The 22920-nt window shown below is 38.3% G+C and overlaps 1 long non-coding RNA gene across 1 annotated transcript; it reads right to left on the bottom strand.

The window, feature by feature from the left end:
- Nucleotides 1-1911: 1911 nt before the first annotated feature.
- LOC118668647 lies at nucleotides 1912-20039 on the bottom strand. Its single transcript, XR_004971691.1, has 4 exons — nucleotides 19852-20039; nucleotides 8703-8840; nucleotides 3967-4007; nucleotides 1912-3660 (listed from the first exon to the last, which is right to left on the bottom strand). It is a non-coding gene; the product is annotated as an uncharacterized LOC118668647 (long non-coding RNA).
- Nucleotides 20040-22920: the final 2881 nt, after the last annotated feature.

Raw genomic sequence — 22920 nt, 5'->3', positions numbered from 1 at the left:
CCTTCACAAAGGCTCAGGAATCAGACTCCTCTGCAGGGCATGAGCTTGGCTGGATGGGGCAACAGGGGGCTGGGAGAGTGGGATGTGGGCAGTGAGGGCAAGGGACTCGGCGCAGGGACCCTGGTGGCTATTTCTTCAGTTCTTTCCCTAGAGGCACACAACCCAGTCTGTCCTCACATGACTACAGTCTGCTCTAATTCACCTTCCCTCCACTGGATCCCAGTGTTAGTGGCTGTGAATTTTGTGCACTGGCCCTTTAAGAGGGCACCTGGGTTTCTAGCAGATTCCCAGGTGATTTTCACAACCAGATGTTATGTGGGTGCCTCTTCCTGGCTCTGGGCCAGGGAGCCCAGCATGGGGTTGAGACCCCATGTTCTTCAAGGGGGACTTCTGCAGCTCAGATATCCCTCTGGATTCTTAGCAGAAGCACGCGGGTATGGGGCCCTCCCTTTCTGCATCTCCGCCCTTCTTGAAGTGGCTTTTTCTATAGAACCTTGGTTATAAGATGTCTATTCAACTAGTCTTCCGTTGGTTATTCAGGTTGATTGTTCTATAATTTAGTTCATGGTGGCAGTATTTAGATATGGCATCTGTAACCACACATGGCCCCAGCCACTTGTGGGTATGTGAGCATGTGTACATTAATATTCACCCTGATCAAGAACATTATTGAGAGCTGCCAATCCATAACACACAGAGAAGTATCTAGAAAACTAATTTTTCTCCTTTTCTTGTTCAGACTCCTGTGATGGATGAGAACTATCCCTAGAAACTCCTTGCTCTAACAACTTCTGTTGCCAAAACAATTAGGGCTCACTAAACCAGAAGTTTCGGAGGTGTTCTTGAATATTAATCTTTCCAGGAGGGTTTCTGCTTATGCCAGATTAGATAATGTGGTAAATGGATTAGAAAAGAATAAATCCAGAACTTATTTGCATTTATGCTTCCTATTTCCTAGCAGTGTTTCCCTGGTTAATTGTTTGACAGCCCAGGGTAAGCAAGTTATCAATTAATTGCTGAAAAATGTAGTGTATTACTTTGGTCTTTAATTACCTACAATTTTTCTTTCCCATTAAATGATAATTTTATTGTTAACATAAACAAAGCTATTAGCACCGTAGTCAATTCTTTGGAAAAACTGTTTAATACAAATTTCACTTATAATAATGAATCCATTTTTTCTATAATGAATACACCTCAGAGATGAACTTCTTTTAATTAAGGAAGTTCTAAGGAAGAAATGTACCTAAAGCCCTAAGCTTTCCTGAGAATAATAAATTCCTCATTGTACTAGTGTGTACATTTTTATAAATATGTAATATTTATTCAGAAAAATAAGTAAACTTTTAAAATAGTGGTCTGTAAGCTCTAATTTAAAAAGAGACTTGTTTGATAGAAACATTAAAGTATTCTTGCCCTGGCCAGTGTAGCTCAGTGGTTAGAGTGTTGGCCATCGCACTGAAGGATCATGGATTCAAATCCTGGTCAAGAAATGTACCTAAGTTGCACGTGTGATACCCAGACCCGATTGGGGTGCATGTGGGAGGCAACCCATTGATGTCTCTCTCTCCTCCCTCCCTCCCTTTCACTCTCTCTAAAATCACTGGAAAAATATCCTTGGCTGAGGATTAATAACAAATATATTCTTACTTTTGAAAGTAGAGAATCACAAACAAAATTTAATATTCTTTATTATTTTTGGAGTATCCTTTGCATGTTTCTCCAAGTCACAATAATTTAGAAAGGATTGAATTTATTTTGTACCCATATGCCTTTTTTAAAAATTATTTTACTTTAAAAATGCCCATTAAACTTACAGTATCCAGTTTCTTGGATATTGGCCCCTTATCAATAAACAGTGCCTTCCCATCCTGGATTTTTAAGTTTTAAAAGAAACAAAATTCAAATGAGTAAATTTAAAAAATCGTATTGGCTTTATTCAGTGATTCATGAGTCTGGCAGCATAGAAAGGAGCTCCATGAAACTGGATGAAATGGAAGACTTGTAGGCAGAAGGGAACAGGGACAAAGACGTTATAGTTGGCAAAGAGTGAGTAGGCTGTTGCAAGGTTACCTTCCTAGAAGAGGGCAGGGGTCTAGCGGGCAGATTCCCTCACTTAGTGCTGATCAGGCGATTCTCGGTGGGCTGGTTTAAGATTCCATTTCTAGGAAAAAAAACTGCAACTCAGTCTTGGTTTGGTGACATGAAGCTTAACATAAGTGACTCCATTTTGGCCCTGTTGTCTTTTTTTTTAAACAATTTGTCCCATCCTCCCCTCTTTGATCAGAGTTAACTGTGAGATGTAATCAAAACTTAAGGCCTTAGTGCTGCTCCCAGCTACTACTCTGCTCTCACCTTTTTTTTTTTTTTTTTTTTTTTTTTTTTTTTTGCTGCTGAACCTCTGTGTGATATACTAGTATTCACAGGTTGGTCATAATGTCGGGCTCACAATCTTTGTTACTCATTCTGTTCACTCCTTTTCTGATGTTCCAGTTTCAGGGAGATAATTTGCTTGGTGATTAGTGGCTGCGAACATGCATTTAAAGCTTTTGAGAGAGAACAGTGCACTAGGGAGATGCCCTAAGCAAGATAATTCCAATACCTGGAGTGCACTTCAGAGCCATGATCCCCACATCAATCAAAGTCGTTTTTTGAAGCCACCTGGCTTAGTTAGTGATCTTAGGTAGTTGAGTGACACCTTCCCCAGAAATGTCAATCCAAGTGGTGTGGGCCACAGCACAAACACCTCCCTTCTCAGCTAAAATAGAATCAAGGGCTGTCATATCATCAAGAACAACTTTGGCCAGAGAGTCTAAGGAGTTTTTGTTGGGCAGCTCTTGTTTTAGCAGCAGGTTGTCCAGTATCTTCAAGAGTTAAGAAGAGGTTCCTGATTGTAGCCTCACATGCATTTACTCCTGGCCAGGGAAGCAGGGATCTGCCAGAGGAAGCTCATCTTGAATCATGAATGCCTCCTGAGACTTCCCATTTGAGTCTATGCCTTGGGAGTGGGAAGGCGACAGCCATGGAGGCCAGTAAACTTAAGGGTCTGCACACTGACCCTTGCCTTGTCTGCCCCACCCCTTTTTTGTGGAGGACAGAGCCTGGATATATGTTCCCCGGGCTGTTAACCAGAGACAGGAAAACGAACACCCAGGGTAAAGGAATCTGACATGAAAACAAGGAGGCTGAGTTTGTTCCAGAGAAAGTGAGGCACTGGCAATCAGGGAGAAGTTTTGTGACCAGCAAAACTACAGGATCACCAGTATCGTGGCAAGTCCAACAATCATTTGGAGGTTGAATAACCCATTTTGCAGCGGCCTGAGATATGTGAACAATAGCATTATATTTCCAGGTCATATCAAGGCAAAAGATGGATAAAAACATTTAACAGACCTTCAACGAATTAGGCTGGAAAAGGGTCAGAGGGGGAAGGAGGCCTGGAAGGAAATGTGACGTCCATTCCTTGATCTGACTACAGGGAGGAAGCAGTCTCCCTTGATGTCAGCTACTTCTCTTCCCGGTCGATTTGATTTTGAGGTCTCCAGCGTTTGCACAGGACCATACTGCAGGTGGAGCGCAGCTGTGTCAGTGACCAAGAGTACTTGGTAGGGTCCTTTCCATGAATCCCACTTTTGCCAAAGCTTCAGAGTAAAATAATAACTATATGTAAAAGACAAAAGGCAAAAAATGCCTTGGTTAAAGATCTGATGAGAATTCATTATAAGGGAATTGACAAGGAAACTTGATTGATATATAATATTTTAAGATAATATCTGGAATTACAACTGATAACATTATACCAGGACATATCAGATTTCTAGGACTTTTATCAAATTTCTAGAACACATTTTAATAACATGCATCTATACAAATATAACCAAAGGAGGTTTAGCATCAGTTCTTATTTGATAATGCTTCTTATGTAATTTAATATATCAAATAAACATAATTATTTTAATATCTTACCAGCTGAAAGACAAATCCTTGAAGATTTTTCCAGGGGCCCTCTAGGAAATTAAAATGTTAGTTAGAGGTCAGAGAAGCATCATTTACAATTTAATTTGGGAAAAATGTCAAAAGATTTGAATATTTTATTAAATAAGATCATAGATCATTTTAAAATAATACTTTATTTTAAGGCAAATACAGAGTTACACAGTAGTGAACAAAACTTAGCTCTTTATATATTAAAAAGACTGGATATTCTTAAGTAATCAAAGACCTGATAAAGACAACATGAGGCACACTAAATTATTTTAAGAAAAAAATCTTTGCTGCCCATATACATGACTTAAGTGTAAACAGACTTTTATAATCTCTTATCAAAGGTAGGCCAATAGTCCAAGAAAACTTTTAACAGAAAAAAATTTAACTTTTGAAAGTAAGCACACTGTTATATTAGTTACATTAGTTTTGGGGGTACAATATAGTGATTCAACATTTTTATACCTTACAATGTGACCACCCCACCAATTACAGTAATCATCTCACATTGTGCAAACTTACCACAATATTATTGATTATATTCCCTTTCACCTTCTTCACCTATCCTCCCACACCCTCCCTATTGGCAACTATTCCTTTTGTTTTTTAGATTCCACGTATAAGTGAAGCCTTTAGGTATTTGTCTTACTGTCTGACATTTCACTTGGCATAATATGTTCTAGATGAATCCACATTGTTACAAATGGTAAGATTTAATTCTTTTATTGCTTCATAATATATAATCTATTATATACGTGTGTGTGTAAATATATATATATATACCTGATAGTCTTTATCCATTCTTCTGTCAATGGACATCATATCACATCTTGGCTACTGTAAATAATGCAGCAATACACTTTGGTGTGCATGTCTTTCTGAATTGTTTCATTTTCTTCAGATAAATACCCAGAACTGGAATTACTAGGTTGTATGGTATATATATTTTTAAATTTTTGAGAAATCTCCCTACTGTTGTCCATAGTGACTACACCAATTAGCAGTCCCATCAACAGTGCACAGGGTTCTCTTTTCTGCACATCCTCACCAAAACATGCTTTTTGATAACAGCCATTCTGACAGGTGTGAGGTGGTATCTCATTTTGGTTTTGATTTGCATTTCCCTGATGATTAGTAACATCTTTTCATATGTCTGTTGGCTATCTGTATGTCTTCTTTGGATAACATTTCTTTTCAAGTCCTCTGCCAATTTTTTTTTTTAATTTTATTGATTTCAGAGAGGGAGGGAGATAGAAACATCAATGATGAGAGAGAAGCAGTGATCGGCTGCCTCCTGCACAACCCCTTCTGGGGATCGAGCCTGCAACCCAGACATGTGCTGTAATGAGGAATGGAAACATGATCTCCAGGTTCATAGGTCGACGCTCAACCACTGAGCCACACTGTCCATGCCTCTGCCCATTTTTGGACTGGATTGTTTTGGGGTATTGAGATTTATGCGTTTCTTATACATTTTGCATATTATTCTTTAGTAGATATATCACTTGCAAATACAGTCTCCCATTCAGAAGGTGGTTTTTTGTTTCGTTGATCATTTCCTTCATTGTGCAGAAGCTTTGTAGTTGGACAAAGTCACATTTGTTTCCCTTGCTTAAGGGAACGTATCCAAAAGGATATTATGCAAACTGATGTCAAATAGTTTACTATGCTTTCTTTCAGGAGTTTTATGGTTTCAGGCCGTATATATGTGGGGGTTTTTGTTTATGGTATAAAATAGTGGTTCAGTTTCATTGTTTTGCATGTATCTGTCCAATTTTCCCAATACCACTTCTTGAAAAGACTGCCCTTACCCCATTGTATATTGTTACCTCCTTTGCCATACATTAGACCATATAAGCAAGGGTTTATTTCTGGTCTCTCTGTTAGATCCATTGATGTGTATCTGTTTTGATTATTATAGCTTTGTAGTATAGTTTCAAATCAGGGAGCTTGATACCTCCAACTTTGTTCTCTTTTTCAAGACTGCTTTGGCTATTAGTGGTCTTCTGTGGTTCCATATAAATTTTGGGATTATTTCTTCTAGTTCAGAGAAGAATGTCACGGGTATTTTGATAAGAATTGCATTGAATCAGGAGATTGCTTTGGGTAGTATGATCACTTGAATTAATCCTTCCAAGCCATGAGCATGGAATATACTTACGTTTTTTTCCTGTTCTACTCAATGTCTTACAGTTTTCAGAGTACAGGCCTTTTACCAGCTTGTTTAAATTTATTCCTAGGTAGTTCATACTTTTTGATGCAGTCATAAATGGGATTGTTTTCTTAATTTCTCCTTCTGATTATTTGTTACTAGTGTATTGGGATGTGGCATTTTTTTGTATATAATTGTATACCCCGCTACTTTACTAAAGTCTATTATTTTGAGGTTTTCTATGTAAAGTGTCATGTCTTCTGCATATAGTAACAGATTTAGTTCTTTCTTTCAAATTCGGATGCCTTTTATTTCTTTATGGCTAAAAACTTCCAATGCTACATTGAATAATAGTGGTGAGAGTGGGCATCCTTCTCCCTGATCTTAAAGGAAAAGCTTTCAGCTTTTTGCCACCAAGTATGATGTTAGTTGTTACTTGTCATATATAGCCTTTATCGAGTTCAGGTTAACTTCTTTCATACCCACTTTGTTTAGAGTTTTTATCATAAATAGATATTGAATTTTTTTAAATGATTTTTCTGCATTGATTGAGATAATTTAATAAAATGAAATATTATAAAAATCATTTTCCAATTAAAATGGGCATTCGATATTCTATATTAGCTTCAGGTGTACAGTATCGTGGTTAGACATTTATATAATTTACGAAGTAAACTCCCTGATAAAGCTGGTACCCACCTGGCACCATACGTATTTATTACAGTCTTGTTGACTGTACTTCCTGTGCTGTACTTTAAATCTGTGACTATTTTGTAACTATCAATCTGTACTTCTTAATCTGTTCACCTTCTCTACCCCATCCCCTTTCCTCCTCCAATCTGGCAGCTATCAGTTTGTTTTCTGTATCTATGAGTCTGTTTCTGTTCTGTTATCCTTAGTTTAGTTGATTTGATGAATCGCATTAATTATTTTACAGAAGTTGAACCACCCTTGTATCCCTGGCATAATTCCTGGTTGATTGTGGTGTATAGTACTTTTAATGTATTGTTGAATTCAGTTTGCTAGTATTTTGCTTGAAAATTTTGACATCTGTGTTCATCAGCAATATTGAACTGTAATTCTTTTTTTTTTTTTTTTTGTAGTATCTTTGTCTGGTTTGGGTATCTGGGTAATGCTGACTTCATAGAATGAGTTTGGAAATGTTCCATCCTCTTCAATTTTTTGGAATAAGTTGAAAAGGATAGGTACTAACTCTTCTTTAAAGATTTGATAGAATTCATCTGTGAAGCCATCTGGTGCTGGGCTTTTGTTTCTTGGGAATTTTTTATTATTGCTTCAATTTTATTGCTAGTAATTGGTCTGTTGAGATTTCCTGGGATTTTTGCTAGTTTAAGTCTTGGAAGGTTGTAGGTTTGTGGAAATTTATCCATTTCTTCTAGATTGTTGAATTTGTTAGCATATATTTGTTTGTAGTATTCTTTAGTGATCCTTATCTCTGTGGTGTTGGTTAAAAATAGAAATAAAAGAGGAGAGATTACTTTTATTCTGTTTTTGCTTGATGAGTCTTGCTAGCATCTTATCAGATTAATTCCTTTAAAGAAGCAGTTCTTAGTTTCACTAATTTTTTTTCTATTTTTCTATTTCCACTCTGATCTTTATTATTTTCTTCCTTTTACTTACTTTGGGTTTTGTTTATTCCTATTTTTCTAGTTTCTTGAGGATTTTCCTGCTTCTTGAAGTAGACTTGTATAGCTGAAAACTCTCCTCTTGTAACCATTTTTGCTGCATCCCATATATTATACAAGATTGTGCTTTCATTTTCATTTCTCAAGGTAGAGTTTTATTTCCTTCTTGATGTATTGGTTGTTTAGAAGCATGTTGTTTAACCTCCATGTATTTTGTGAGGTTTTCTTCCTGTAGTTGATTTCTAGTTTCACGCAATGTGTTCTTTGATTTACTGAGGCTTGTTTTGTAGGTTAGTATGTGATATATTCTGAAAAACGTTCCATGTGCACTTGAGAAAATGTGTAATATGCAGTTTTTAGATGAAATGCTCTATAAATGTCTATCAAGTCAAAGTGGTCTAAAGTGGCATTTAAGGCCCTTATTTCCTTAATTTTCTGTCTAAATAAAGCTCCAAACGTTCTTGAATTGGCCAGCCCCAGGTACATGTGTAGCATTGCCCCACTGTCTCCACTCTCTCTGGACAGGGCAGTCCTGCATGAATTATGGCAATGCTTTAGCCAACTCTGTACTCTCTCCAGGAGGGGCAGTGCTCCACTGTCTCTGCTTTCTCTGGACAGGACAGTCCTGCCTGCGGGTGCTGCAGTGCCCTTCTAGCCCTGCACTCTCTCCAGAGGGGGGAGCCCCGCTAGCATGCATCCCAGTGGTCCTGCAAGCATTGCCCTGCTGCACCTGCTGGAACAATCTCTGGGTAAAAGGACCCCTTATATGCCTGCTCTAGCACCCTCCAGTTTTTGCTGGATCTAGCTCCAGGAAGGGTGGCTGGGGATGCGCTATAGTGCCCTGCTGGTTGGCCAGAGAATATGGATGGAGCTTCCACCTGCTATCCACATTCAAGGGAAATGTAAGCAATAGTACTCACCATTTTCTCCAGTCCTGGTTTGTTCCCTCAGCTCCCCAAGAGCCCTAGTGGTTCCCCAACTTTCTCAATCTGGTCCCTCTCTTGTTATACAGAAGTTGTTCTTCAATTGGTTCACAGTGTCTCTCTGGAGGATTTTCTCTAAAGATAGATGTACATTCAATGCATTCAGTGAGCTCAGAGTCCACCTATGGATCTGCCTCCTCCAAAATTTTAATTTTGTACTAGTGTACTTTTGATCTTAAAATATTAAAAAGACCAAGAAATTCCAGTCTTAGCCAGCTTGACAACACATAAAATTCCTTTCCTGATTCCTTTTCTCCAAACCTTGTACAACTTTTCTTTATAAAACTTTGTATTCAGTCACCCTTATCATTTCTAGTTAATTATGTGTATTGATTAGAATTATTAACCCCTAGAATCATTAATTCCTAATGAAAATTAATACTTAAGCAACCACAGACTGCTAGACTTATAAATACATTTCATAGTCTCTAGAAGTATATACAGTCTTTCTCATAGTAACTCTTTCAGTGTGGCATAAAACATAATTACTAATAGGCCCACATATCTTTATTCCTCTGTAAAATGGTATCAGAAGTGAATAAACCTATGTTCAATAGTTAATGTTTCAAAATTTTATCTTACTTGTAAATCTAGATGTTAAATAATTATCCATCATATAACTTACCTCAGAAAGATTTTGAAATTTCTAAGTAGGCATATCATAAAGAGTAATTATTGTTGAAAAGTTCTTTATAAACTTTCATCCTTTTTACATCTATTGAATTTACTTGTTCTTAACAATTATATATATTTAGATTACTCATAAAAACGTCCTGAGACATTAAATAGCTAAACATCATCTTGTTATATTTTTAAGGTCATTCTGTAACAGATAACATGAATTTATTTGACTTTTGTTAAACCTAGGTAGAATAAAAGCTTATCTAATACTTACAGTTCTAAAGACATGCCTATTTTAATTAAAACAAACTTAAACTAGATTTATTTACTGAAGATTATCCTAGGTCACAGGAACTTGGAAAACATTTGGGTTAGTTTTTATGTATCTAAGAGTAAACTTCATTCACACATTGCTCGTTTGTCTTTCAGTCAATGAAATAGAGTTCTTTACTAATCAATTTTGGCAATACAATCTGGAGGTAGAAAAAAATCACACAGCTGTAAAATACACACATAAACATACAGATGAAAAAAAAAATCTTCTGGCTTTTGTTTTAAAATTTTAGCCATAACTGTTGGACACAACTTATGTTTCTGTAAGATAGAATAAATTCAGGTTATCTGCTCAGACATTTTACCAGTATTTGTGGCAAAGATTTTTCATAGAACTGGTTTTCAAATAGACTTTTTTCCCCCCTTTTGATAAGAATTTTCTTGGTTCCTAAAGAATACCTGGTTGAAATTTGACATCTCAAAAGGCACACAGAAAGAATGTAAGTTTCAACAAGAACTTCTGTTCCCTAAGTCAAGATCTTTTACAGTACCTGAAAGCCTTTTGAGATAAATAGAAAAGGTGGGCTTTGAATTGCTCTTAGGGCTGTATTGCTTAGAAACTGTTCTGCCTAAATTGAGTTTTTATAATTCCTCAAAGAATTGGTGGCACACGGCCAGCGTGGCTCAGTGGTTGAGTGTCAACCTATGAACCAGGGGTCACGGTTTGATTCCTGGTCTGGGCACATGCCCAGATTGAAGCTTAATCCCCAGTTGGGGTGTGCAGGGGGCAGCCAATCAGTGATTCTCTCTCATCATTGATGTTTCTATCTTTCTCTCCTTCTCCTTTCCTCTCTGAAATCAATAAAAATATATTTTTTTTAAAATTGAGAATTGGTGGTAACCTGAATGACATCAAGGGGCTGCACACCCATCCAACTACATTATTTTCAATTTGCTTCTTTTTATCAGGGAGATCTTCAACTAGGATTTTTTTTAAAAAAAAGATTCCTATGTTCTAGATTTAGAGCTGTTTGCCTTTGGATTGGTTTTCTTTCCCTCTGAGAATATACCTAGTTTCATCTTAGCTTAGTAGAGAAGGCCTTTATAAAGTTCTTCTGAATATCGGCTTCTGATTTGGCCAACTTCTGACCATAGAACTACCTTAACAATCATTTTAAGTATCTGTCAAGTTGCAGCTGGGACAAACAGTATATTCCTAGCAGTGTTGAATGACCTCAGATGAAAAAGGCATCCACAAAGAGATGCAAAAGACACTAGCTTCCCAAGTCAGAGAGTCACTCCCAAAGAAAGAAAATGTCCCTTAGAGTTGGCAACAGTCTGTCAGACGCAAATGGAGTGCAACCCACATTTCCGTCCAGCAGAGTTTTGGGGACACCCAAGCCAAGTTCTCAGGACACAAAATGATACAAGTAGGATGTAATAGCTGTCCCAGAGAGAAAAAAGATCAATAACCAATGGGTCTGGAGTTAAAAAGGAAGGGACAATGTGAAACTTTACCTTCCTCTCATGACTCTGGAAAGGATTCTCACCCTTTGCTTGCTTCTGCCCATATTCCCCAGGGTCGCATCTACAGGCTCCAGAGCGAGTATGCTGTAAAGTAGAGTGGAGCCCAAATATGTACTAGAATTTGGCAAGGTTTTCCATGAATTTTGATTTTCCCCTTGACTCTTTAAGAGAAAAACTAGTAGTTTGTCAGAGTCCTATCAACCCTGGAAGAAACTAATATGGGGGTATCTGAAAGGCCACTAACTTGGCCAACTTTTGTTTAGGATCTTGCAGCCTCTTTCGAGGGAAAAGGCAACCCAGATAGAGAATTAGTAGACTGAGTACTCAGGTAAAGGAGAATGGAGGGGAGTAGCAGTAGTCACATCAGTCTTTTGTTGAGGTCTCTCTTTTGTCTTTAATTTTTCATTAGACTTTTACAATGAATCATTCAATGAAATGATTTTGGAATTTTTTGGAAGTTTCCGCATGCCAATTAAAATAGGTATTCCATTCTGTTTGTTTGATTTAGGAGTTCTTTCAAGTGCACTTCTTAAATTAACAATCTTGTCTGATTAGAACATTTCCCATAATGGCCATTATGATTGCAGGTTGTCATTTGCCATTTTTGTAGATACTTATGGCTTCTAAGACCACAGTTCTCAGATACAAAATGAGGAGAAGTTGTAGCAATCAGTTATTTGAAATTTGAGGATTGCATGTCTTTGGCTAAACCTTGAGTCTCTGGGATACAAATTAATACTTAAGAGAAATGTGCCAGTAGGTTCAGGGTAGTGTGGTGTTTTGTAACCTCATTGCATGGAAATTTGTTTGAGGTTGTTGGGTGACCTACTGTCAAATCTAACCCATTCTGTGACCAATTTCTCCTAGCACAGGAGTCAGTAGCAAGTGCTTTAACAGCTTTTAAGTTCTGGACCCGAACCTATTAATATTGTAGCTTTGGCTTCCAATATTCCCATTAACAATAGATCTACTGCCTGGCCACAGAGGCTCAGTGGTTGAGTGTTGACCTATGAACCAGGAAGTCACAGTTTCATTCCCAGTCAGGGTACATGCCCAGGTTGTGGGCTCGATCCCCAGTAGGGGGTGTGCAAGAGGCAGCCAATCAATGATTCTCCCTCATCATTGATGTTTCTATCTCTCTTCCTCTCTGAAATCATATATATACACACACACACATACACACACACTATATATATATACAAACTATATATACAAACTATATATATATATACTTTATATACATACACTATATATATATATATATATACACACACACACACACACATATATATATACTGTATATATACACTGAGTGGCCAGATTATTATGACTACCTGACGTTTGTAGGCAAATTAGCTATAATTTTGCGCTGAAGTTGCTAGAGGGCCAGATCATTATAAACATCTAAATAGCACAACATACCTAAGTATAGTTGCTGATCAAGTTCATCCTATCATGTTGATGCGTATCCCAATGGAGATGGCTTCTTCCAACAAGACAATGCACCATGCCACGGTGCTCGTATTGTGCAGGAGTGGTTTTAAGAACATGAGCGAGACTTTACCTTGCTTAGGTGGCCCCCACAATCACCAGATCTCAATCCAATTGAGCCTTTGTGGGACGAAGTTAAAAGAGCCATCAGGCAGCTGGTGCCACAACCATCAAATCTCACAGAACTGGACAGTGCTATTCACCAGGCTTGGTGTCAGATAGTTGGCATCACCTTTCAACATCTCATGGAGTCAATGCCAAGAAGAATCGCTGCAGTATTGAAGGCAAAAGGTAGCCCAACGAAGTACTGATGGGTTGGTCATAATAATCTGGCCACTCAGTGTATATCCCACCTTCAAAGGCTGTTAAATCACGTTGTTTACCCATATCTTCAGAAAAAAATCACTTCTACTGTCATGGTAAACAACCTGTTTCCCTATTTATCATGGTCTGGCCCTCCAGTAACCTCAGTGTGAAATTATGGCTAATTTGCCTACAAATGTCAGGTGGTCATAATCATCTGGCCACTCAGTGTGTGTATCTGTTCCTTTACTTTACTGTGCACATTAACAGAAACCAAGAGTAACAAAGGAAATGTAACTGTGGATACAGAGAGAGTACTATGGACTGGCTAAGAGAAGGCCTTATGTGTACACCACCAGCAGATCCCAATAGATGGAGACTGCAAACTAACCAAGGGCTAGGGACTGGATTCCAGGTGGAACCACCTAGCAACTCCAGCTGACCCCTTAAGCCCGGGGCTGGGACCGGAGACTCACCTGGGCTAAGGAAGTGGTGCTCTGCTAGAGCCTCCCATCAGTCTGACCATGAACCCTGGACTGGAAATACAATTATACTGGGAGCTGAACACGAAGAGGAGCGATCTTGGCTCTTAGAGATATTAACTCTCAGAAATAGTGAGAGAGACAGAGAACTCAAAGAGTTTATGGGTACTAACCTTTTATTTCTCCTTGTCCCCAAAGCCATCAGTAGTCTCCATCTCATTCTATCAGTGTCCCCAAATGGGAAAAAATCAACTGAGTAAATTTTAAAGATTTTATCAGATTTATTCAATGCTTCATTGATTGGGCTTATATATGGAATCTTTAAAAATGAACAAAACAGACAGGGTCAGACACAGAGAACAAGCTAGAAGGGATGGGTAGAAAAGGTGAAAGGGATAAGAGATACAAACTTTGTTATAAAATGTCAGTCACAGGAATATATGGTAACATATAGCACAGAATATATTCAATAATATCATGACTGTACAGTGACAGATGGTTACTAGACTTAGTGTGATCACTTCTGAAACTATGATAGCATATCAACTATATTTTAATAAAAAATTAAGCAAATATTTTAAGGCATCTTATATAAAGCTCAATAATAGTTGAAGTTTTTGCTAAAGTATCTAAATTTATATATTCTCCACAAGGTTTGGATCACTCTACTAGTCCAGGCCAGATGATGATTTTGCATGATGTTGACAGCAAAGAAAATAATTTTTGAAATTCTGCAAAAGTTTTGTTATATCCACTTCCCCTGTACTGCAGGAAAGTACATAAAGTTCAGCTTATCCATAGCAACTAATATAGCTGCTCAATTCCCTTTAGAGCAATTCAACCTTAACTTAAGAGTAAAAAGGAAAATAACATGCCTCAAAAAAGACATGAGTCTGTTGGGAAACTAGGAAAAGAAAACAGGTCCCAGAAATAGAGATATCTTGGGGCACAGGGCATATTAGTCCATTTTGGAAATATTTTCTGGAAATCTGTGTAAGGAAGATAAATGGTATTCACTCTCAGATTTTCTAATGCACAACAGAAAAGTGTAAAAGATGTCCTATCATTACAGTAAGCTTGGACAAAGAAATTGGAAGCCCATGAAAGCGGGGATGCTGTAAAACAGTGTGGCTAGTGGCATTATGATAAGGGAAAATTTTAATGCTCTTCAATACTCTTAGAAAGTTAAGAACAGACTAAATCCTAAAAAAAAATCAAAAAAGTGTGTGTCCTATAAAAAAGAATATGCATAAGAAGACAAATTAATGGACAGTAATACTAAGTGACTCAGAAGAATAAAGAAGTCAATTCTCCCCAGTGACATGCATAATTTCCATCAATATGTTACTGTGCATTTTTTCTAATTTAAAAGTTACTCCAAATTTCATCTGAAAAAAATAAGTGAATGAGAATAATCAATAAAATTATAGGGAGAAAATACCTTTTTGGTAATAGGTGGATATCAAAATCATATTTTAAAGCTATAGTAATTAGAACTGTCTGTTGGGTTGTAGTTGAGAGGTACCCAAAGACGAGTGGGAAAATCAGTGGTTTCTTAAAACACTGAAAATACATTTGAATTTATCAAATGAAAAGCATGGAAAAAGATGACCTTCTACGATATTGAGACAGCTGGCTTTATATTTGGAGAAAAGTGTTATATCCATATTACAGTATACAAAAAAAATCTAGATGTTTAAACATTAAAAATATAATTATATATGTATATATATATATATATATATATATATATATAGTGTATATGTGTGTGTGTGTATATATATACATATATATATATATTAAAATAGTAGAAAGACATAGAGGAGATAGCTAAGGACTAAATTTACAGATTTAACACCATAAAAATAATAAAATCCTATAACTAGAAACACAGTAAAGAATAGCCAAATGATAAAGGGAGAAAACCAGATGCAAAACTCATAATACACAATGAATTAATAGACTTACTTTATAAAGCAGCTATTCTTAAACTTTTGGGTCTCAGAATCCCTCTACTGCTTTTAATATGTAATCATTGAGGACCCTGCCAAAAACATTTTGCATATGTGGATTAAATATTTACTATTTTGGAAGTTAAATCTGAAACATTTTTAATTCATTTAAAAATAACAAGCTTGCCCTAACCAGTTTGGCTCAGTGGATAGAGCGTCGGCCTGCAGACTGAAGGGTCCCAGGTTTGATTCCGGTCAAGGACATGTACCTTGGTTGTGGGCACATCCCCAGTGGAGGGTGTGCAGGAGGCAGCTGATCGATGTTTCTCTCTCATCAATGTTTCTGACTCTCTATCCCTCTCCCTTCCTCTCTGTAAAAAAAAAAATCAAAAATATATATTTTTTAAAAATAACAAGCTCATTAACTATTAATGGAAATAATAACTGTATTAAAATATTCTTTTTAAAGCAAAAAAAAAGTAGAATGGCATTGTTTTATATTTTGCTACTCTTTGTAATTCATATCTGCTTCTGCATTCAATCTGATGTAATATCCCACATCAAGTAGGCATCTGTAACTATGGTTGACAAAGATGAGTGTGTGGGCGGGGGGCAGGGGGGAGGAAACTTCACAAATGCTGGACTCAGCATCATTAAAGACAGAACTTCCCTGGTTCAGTTGGTTGGGTGCCATCCCATGCCCTGGAAGGTCACAGGTTTGATTCATAGTCAGGGTGCTTGTGATATGCAAGCAATGGATGTTTCACTCCCCCATCAGTGTTTCTCTCCCTCTCCCTTCTTCTCTCTAAGGTCAATAAAATAAAAGACCAGAACCACTGCCAGCAACTACCTCTCTCCAGACTTTTTTTTAAAAGTAGGAAAATGTGGAGACAAGTAGGAAATACCATTTTAAGCCACTATTGCTCAAGTGTTGGCCACTTGGTGCTGAAAGAAGCTCTCCGTACCTAAGTGGTTCCATGTTGTACTGACATTCCCACAACCCTCTGATGAAGCTAAAAATAAGGTAAAACCCATGTTTCAGAGTCCCTTTGGTGACAAAAGTGGAGCTCAAAGGTGTCCTGAGTCTCCCTTTACAGGAGAGCCACCTAGCATAAATCAGACTATTGTACAGAAGATAAACACTTGCTGTGTTACGGTATTGAGACTTGGGGATTTGTTTGTTACTGCAGCACAGTGGAGCTGTCATGACTAATACACAACCCAAGAATGAGTGTCTTGAGATGTGTAGGCATGATCCTTGACTTTGCCAGTTAAGAGGTCTAGTGATAAAGCAGTGAAACCTGCCAAGTTACTTCTTGGGCAGAGGATCAGCTATGTGGGAGCTTTACTGAGAGAGGAAGAACAGGGCAGACATAGCCAAGTGCTCTGCCAACAAACTGGTTTGTGATCACATATGGCATTACCCTTCGGGGCCTCCCAGACATGTTGCAAGTGGCACTCGAGGCAGAGTTACGTGAATAGAGAGCCAAGACACCATTATTTGTGCAGACCTGGGGAATGACATCTTTTTTTATGTCACAGGCTACAATATTGGGATTATATATACTTGTATCATGTAAAAAAAATTTTTTAAGTTGCTCTCAGCTCCCAAGTCCATATTAATCCCCTTTCAAAGCTCTGCTTCAGTGTGTCTCCAGGGCCTTCTAATTGCGGTGGGACTATTCAGCTCAAAATAAATGTACAAGCTTGTTTCTGGCAAGTTGAAGAGAATCTGTCTTGCTCTGCCAAATGGGAATCTGCTTCCAATCTATGCCTTGGGAAAGAACTCTGACCTTTATTATGCAAGTCAAGCCCATAATTACTCTTGTGCTAAGCGGCTGACAGACTAGGGAAGAGCAGCCCAAACAAACAACTATGAGAAAAGGAATCCTCCAAGCAGGAACGCTGGCTTATGAAAATTACATCCCCACGCATGACAAAGGCCATAATCCCCCTGTTCTCGTAGAGCAATTATTCAGACTCCTCTCCATCTGAGTGGCCCTACCGATCATTTAGTTTAGGTATTAGGAAAGCTTTAATTACAGCCACCAGATTGAGTATTTCTTAATTGTTAAAGCAATAGTAACAACAAGATTGCTATTCCAACCAAACTCCAAGAAGCAGGATCTCTTCATCTCTCTCTATTTAAGCTGTTAAAAGCCTTACAACAAATCCAAAGGCCCCCCCTATTTGGTTCCAGTCCGTTGGTCTGCCTAGGTCTAAGATAAAGGACACTAAATTTTCTTGTTGCGTAATGCTAAGGAAAATAACCCCACCACTAGCGGACCCACAGCATTGGATTATTCATAGGCTTATTATTCCTAAGTCTGTTATAATTCAGGGAGCCTCTGGGGCTTAGGTACTTCACTAACAGCATTAATAGGACGTCTGCACCTCAGCTGTAGGGAAAATGTGCACTCAAATATAGATAATCGGTATTTGTGCCAAACCAAGTTTATAGTTCCTATAAAAGAAAAGGAGGTATCTTGGCAAAATCAACAAATACTAGCATAACAAACTAATATATAAGACTGTTCTTTAGAAGCTCAGTTTTATCACATGTCCTTGGGTAAATGTGAAATCTTGAAATGTATTATATATTGGGTTTTTAATGAGGTGAGAGAGACAAATGTTTCTCCCTAGGTTATTTGATATTGAAAATAGGATTTCCTAAATCTTCATTTTAGAGGTGACCTGGGATCGGCAAGGTTCTAGGTGAAATCATTCAAAACACAGGTCAGTTTCACAAAAGTCGTCTATTTGAACATAAACGTGTTCACTTTTTCTGTTCTTAACACATCCTTCTCTGCTTGACTTTTCAGTGAGTGTGCGTATATTATGTTACTGACCGTAGGCCAATATTCATATTTTAAATGGATATACGTTGCTTTAAAATTTCCCATCAGCAGTTGTTTGGTTTAGTTGCTGGAATCTGGAACTGGTGCTATCAAGGAACTCTTATTTCTGCTGAGCATTGATGATGTCTGATGAACAGAATCCACTGAAGATCTGATTGTTCTCAATGTCAAGTAGGTGTTAACAGTACAAACTACACTGAGATCTCTTGCTATGAAGTAACATTGACCATGTGTGATGTTATATAATTGTTCTAAATAATGGATTCTACAGATTAAACATCTACAATCAGTCTCTAGGAAGAGCAGAAAATATGTGCGCATTTAGGCTTACGGTTTCTATAAAGTGCATAGGTGTGAATGTCATACTTACATGAAATGATAGTTTTGTGATCAGGTGTGGGACCAGGCGGGTGTCCACTGTGATCTAGCCTGAGCTCTGCACAGTGGGTGCCCTCACCCTAATTTACCTTATGGCATAAACACCTCTCAGTATTCTCCTGTATGGAAATGGATTCTACTCAGGGAAGACAAGGAGGCTTACAGTTTTTCAGTGGTCTTCTGTGATAAAGGAGAACCTTTAGTCCCTAAAAATTCACGTTATTGTGTAAATTATCAGTGCTATAACAATGATGATAATGAGACTTTACTTACTAAACACTATCTCATTTAATCCTCATAATATCCTATGAGGTACTTATGACTATCATTCCTCATTGTGCTGACAAGGAAATCAAGCTTCAGCAAGAAAAGTAATTCCCCTAAAGCAGGGGTGGGGAACATCCGGCCCAGGGGCCAAATAAGGCCCACGAAATTCACTTGGTCTGGCCCTGCCAAGGCATTAGGGGTGAGTTAATTAAATGTTTGACCAAATATAGCTGGCTAAATTTTAAGGAGATAATTTTCTATGGCCTCAGAATGATGTTATAAATATCCAAATGGCCCTTGGCAGAAAAAAGGTTCCCCACCCCTCGCCTGAAATCACATGGCCTGAAAGACCTGAGCCAGCTTGGAACCCAGGCCGACTGGCTCCAGAAGTCTTGTTGTAACTACTGTGGTAAAGATGAACATAGTCCCCCAGTAATCTGCACCTCTGGTAGTCACACCCTTCTGCAGAAATCAAAGAATAATGACAAGATTCTCTAGCTGGACTCCTCTGAGTCCCTTCTCTATTGGGCTTCAACTTGGCCTATGAAGTCTTGAAGAAAACACTAACATTCTAGCATCTCAAGACCCTCATCCCCTTTAAAGTGTTTACCTGAGAAAAGGCTACCAGAAACAAATTTACTGTTTAATCCAGCCAACACCTGAAGACACACAGTCCCTGTGTCCCAGCCTCAGTGGGAGAGGAGGAGTCAAATTCCATAAGCACAGATAGAAAACCCAGATGGGTGTCACGTGAACCAACCCCCGCTTTCGCCTTTAGGTAATTTTTCACTTCCCTGACTCTTAAGACCCTGTTCACCCACCCTCCCTCTTTTAGAACACGCAGTCACCTAGGTACAAATTGAAGTTGAGTTCAGTTCACAGTGGACTCTCTTCCCTAGTACAGTAGTTAGTGCTGATTAAAATCGGCTCTTACCTCTGTAGTGTCCAGCGTTGACAGTTTGTTGCATTCAACAGAAGAGATGCAGAGCGACTTCCAAGGCGGGATGATGGGAGGTGCAGCTTTCACCTTGGTCTCCAGGACATTCACCCTTGGAGATATGAGCCAAGTCCAACTACCTTGAAGCCGGCGTGCCGAGGGTCCACATGGAGAGATGTGGGCAGAAGGCCTGAGACAACATGAAGAGAGAGATGCCTCTAGCAACTCGAATCATCCCATCTGTGCAGAAATAATTCCTTCTCTCTGAGCTCCGTCTAAACTAACTGATTGTTGTTTGTATTACGTCACTAAATGTTGAAGGATTTGTTACACAGCAATAAATAACCGGAACAGCCACTGCAAAAACAGGCTCTTTTCAACTCTCCCGATGCCTCTCTTTCTTCCTCCAACTCAAGGTCTCCTTCAACCTGTTTAACCCACACTCAGTGACAGATACTCACCTGAGCTGAGTGAAGGTGAAAATTAAGCACAAGCCCAGCTCCAGTCATAAAGAAGGTAAAGGTAACAAAAGATAAAAAATGTGATATTTCAAATTAAATGATAGTGCACATGAGAAAGTCTTCTCCACTTCTTAAAGGATGTTTGCTCCTAATAATATGTCGGCTGATTTCTATTCCCTGATGAGAACCTTTAAAAAATTTTTGGTTCTGAATAACAAAGATACGAATGTTTACATTTAAATATATTCAAATAGGCTAAAAATCAGCTTGTTCAGTATATAAAAGATTTTCTTGTTCTGGATGAGATTTCTAATTTGTAAATGTGAACTTGTTGGCGAAACAGAATAGCAATTACATTAATGCCACAAACACCCTGGAAAATTAGTTGCGAAATGAGACAAATTGAAATAAAATTCTAATCAGGGCTTCAGAGAATCATTATCCTGGAGGGAAAAGAAGCCTTGGCTGCATAAACTGTGACTCCTGACCTCGCATCACTGACCATTGACTAGTTTGCACTCTATTCACTCCGAACCCGCTGATGCCTTTGGCAGCAATTTGGTGCTTTACTTTGTGTTGTACTTGACAGAGTTCTTGGTTGTTCGGTCACAAAACTTGATTCCTTGTGAATCCCATTGGCTTCCATTCTCCTGGACTGCGGATTGTCTGATGGGATCCCCCTAATGGATTTGCCTCCTGTTTGAAACTAGTTAGTCCCCTGACCCTGTTATGATTCACACAACCAGCCTTAAGGCCAAATCTGGGTGCAGATATGTTACAACCAAAATGTGGAAAGGCTGCTCTGGGAGGCTCAAGTCACAACGCCCCTCAGCAACCTACAGGCTTCAAAGACCCACTTGTCAGCCTGAAGGGTTCATTTCCAGCAATGAGACCCAACAGGTAACAAGTTTTTCTCAACATGCAGTTTAACCACTGGACAAAAAAAGAACTGAATCAGCCTTTATCCCTGAAATTTAAACCAAGACTAACAAAACATTCATATACGTAATCGGCAGGGTTCAAATGCCCTGGAGTTCTCAGATAATTTCAAACATTTGCTCTTCTGGACCCATATCTACTAATATATTCTCCCCAGTCACATTGTGCATGCCAGGTTTTATTTCAGAAAATATAGCCACATACATATATATTAATATAACATGACATTTTAATTATAAGAATGATGGGTTTTTAGTAATTCAGAAAGCAGATAAGCATTAGGTAGTAAATCTTTACCGAAAATACCTGTATAGAGTTACTATAGGAATTTTGTATATACACATAGATTACACATTTTACTAAAACTTCATTACATTTTTCATCGACTCTGAAAAAGTGCTGGCAATGCGGGCAGGAGCTCTGAGCAGGCCACCACACAGGCACAGCCTCGCCAGCCGCCTTGTGAACTAATGACAGGAGTTAGTGAGGGCCCACATCAGCATCTACGTCATCAACATCCCCACCAAAGAGCCCCATCCGGGCTCCACTGCTTCAGAAATGCCCAAACATTCTGATAAAGTGGCTTCACTTCACAATGTGGTTTCTTTCCTAAGGTAGAATTCCCTTCCTTCCTCTGGCTTACAAAAGCAAGTGAAAGGAGAGAGCTATGGAGGTATAGGTTTTCACACAGTCAATTTAGAGTCCTTTATCCAAAATCCCTGGGACAAATGCATCCAGGCCTGGGGAAGGTGAAAACTCCTGTGGCTAATCCTCTCTGTAGGAGGTATGAATGGGTTCCTAGACTTACCTGGAAGTATTTCTCTAACACTCGCCATTGCCTCCCAGCCCCAGCCCCAGCCCCAAGGACTGGCTACAAAACAGAGTTAAGTGAAGGCAAGTTAAGTGAAGCTGAGACACATTTTGGTGTCTCAATGACCAAATGCAGAGCAAAAAGTTTGAAAATTTATACTCCTGGTTATAGAACACCCAAGTATAAATATATTTGTAATTCTGAACTAGCATACCTCTTCTGGTACAACAAGAACATAAATCAATTCATAAAATGCTAAGTTTATTTACATGTTTGTCCAAATTGGAAAGAAAAAACAAGAAGTTTAAGATGGTCTGTGACCTCAACCTCATTAAATAAAAATACATACAACTCCTTTAAGGCGGACCATTTGCATGACAGCTAAGTCATACATTGTTATTGACATCTTCTAGGTGGGAGAGAATACAGAAGACCTATCTGCACTCCAGGTAATTCCTAAAATACTCCTACCAATACTCTCCAAAAATTTAAAATTCTAATTGCAACACCATCTTTGTTCCCATGCCAAGTTTACAAAGGAAGGCTGAAACTTCCCAAATTAGCAAAAGGACCTTGGGCCTTTTTTAACACTATCATATTCACCAATATAGTCAACAAATATTTACCAGATTCCTTCTAAGTATGAGACACTGAATAAGACACAAAGACAACAATTAGCTCACCCTTTAAAAAGAGATTTTCTACAATGAGTTCCGTCTCCTGTCATATAAGACAGCCAAAATTTAAAAAAAGATAGCAGTGCAAAAGTGTTTTTCCCCAAAAGACATTCCTAAACTTTTTCCTTTAAATTCAAATGCTTCCATTACAATGAAATACGCAGTAACAACGTAAAAA

Source organism: Myotis myotis, unplaced genomic scaffold (assembly GCF_014108235.1).
Source record: "Myotis myotis isolate mMyoMyo1 unplaced genomic scaffold, mMyoMyo1.p scaffold_m19_p_13, whole genome shotgun sequence".
Lineage (NCBI taxonomy): Eukaryota > Metazoa > Chordata > Mammalia > Chiroptera > Vespertilionidae > Myotis > Myotis myotis.
The sequence above is the reverse complement of the archived record's forward strand: the minus strand, read 5'-3'. Positions and strand labels throughout refer to the sequence as shown.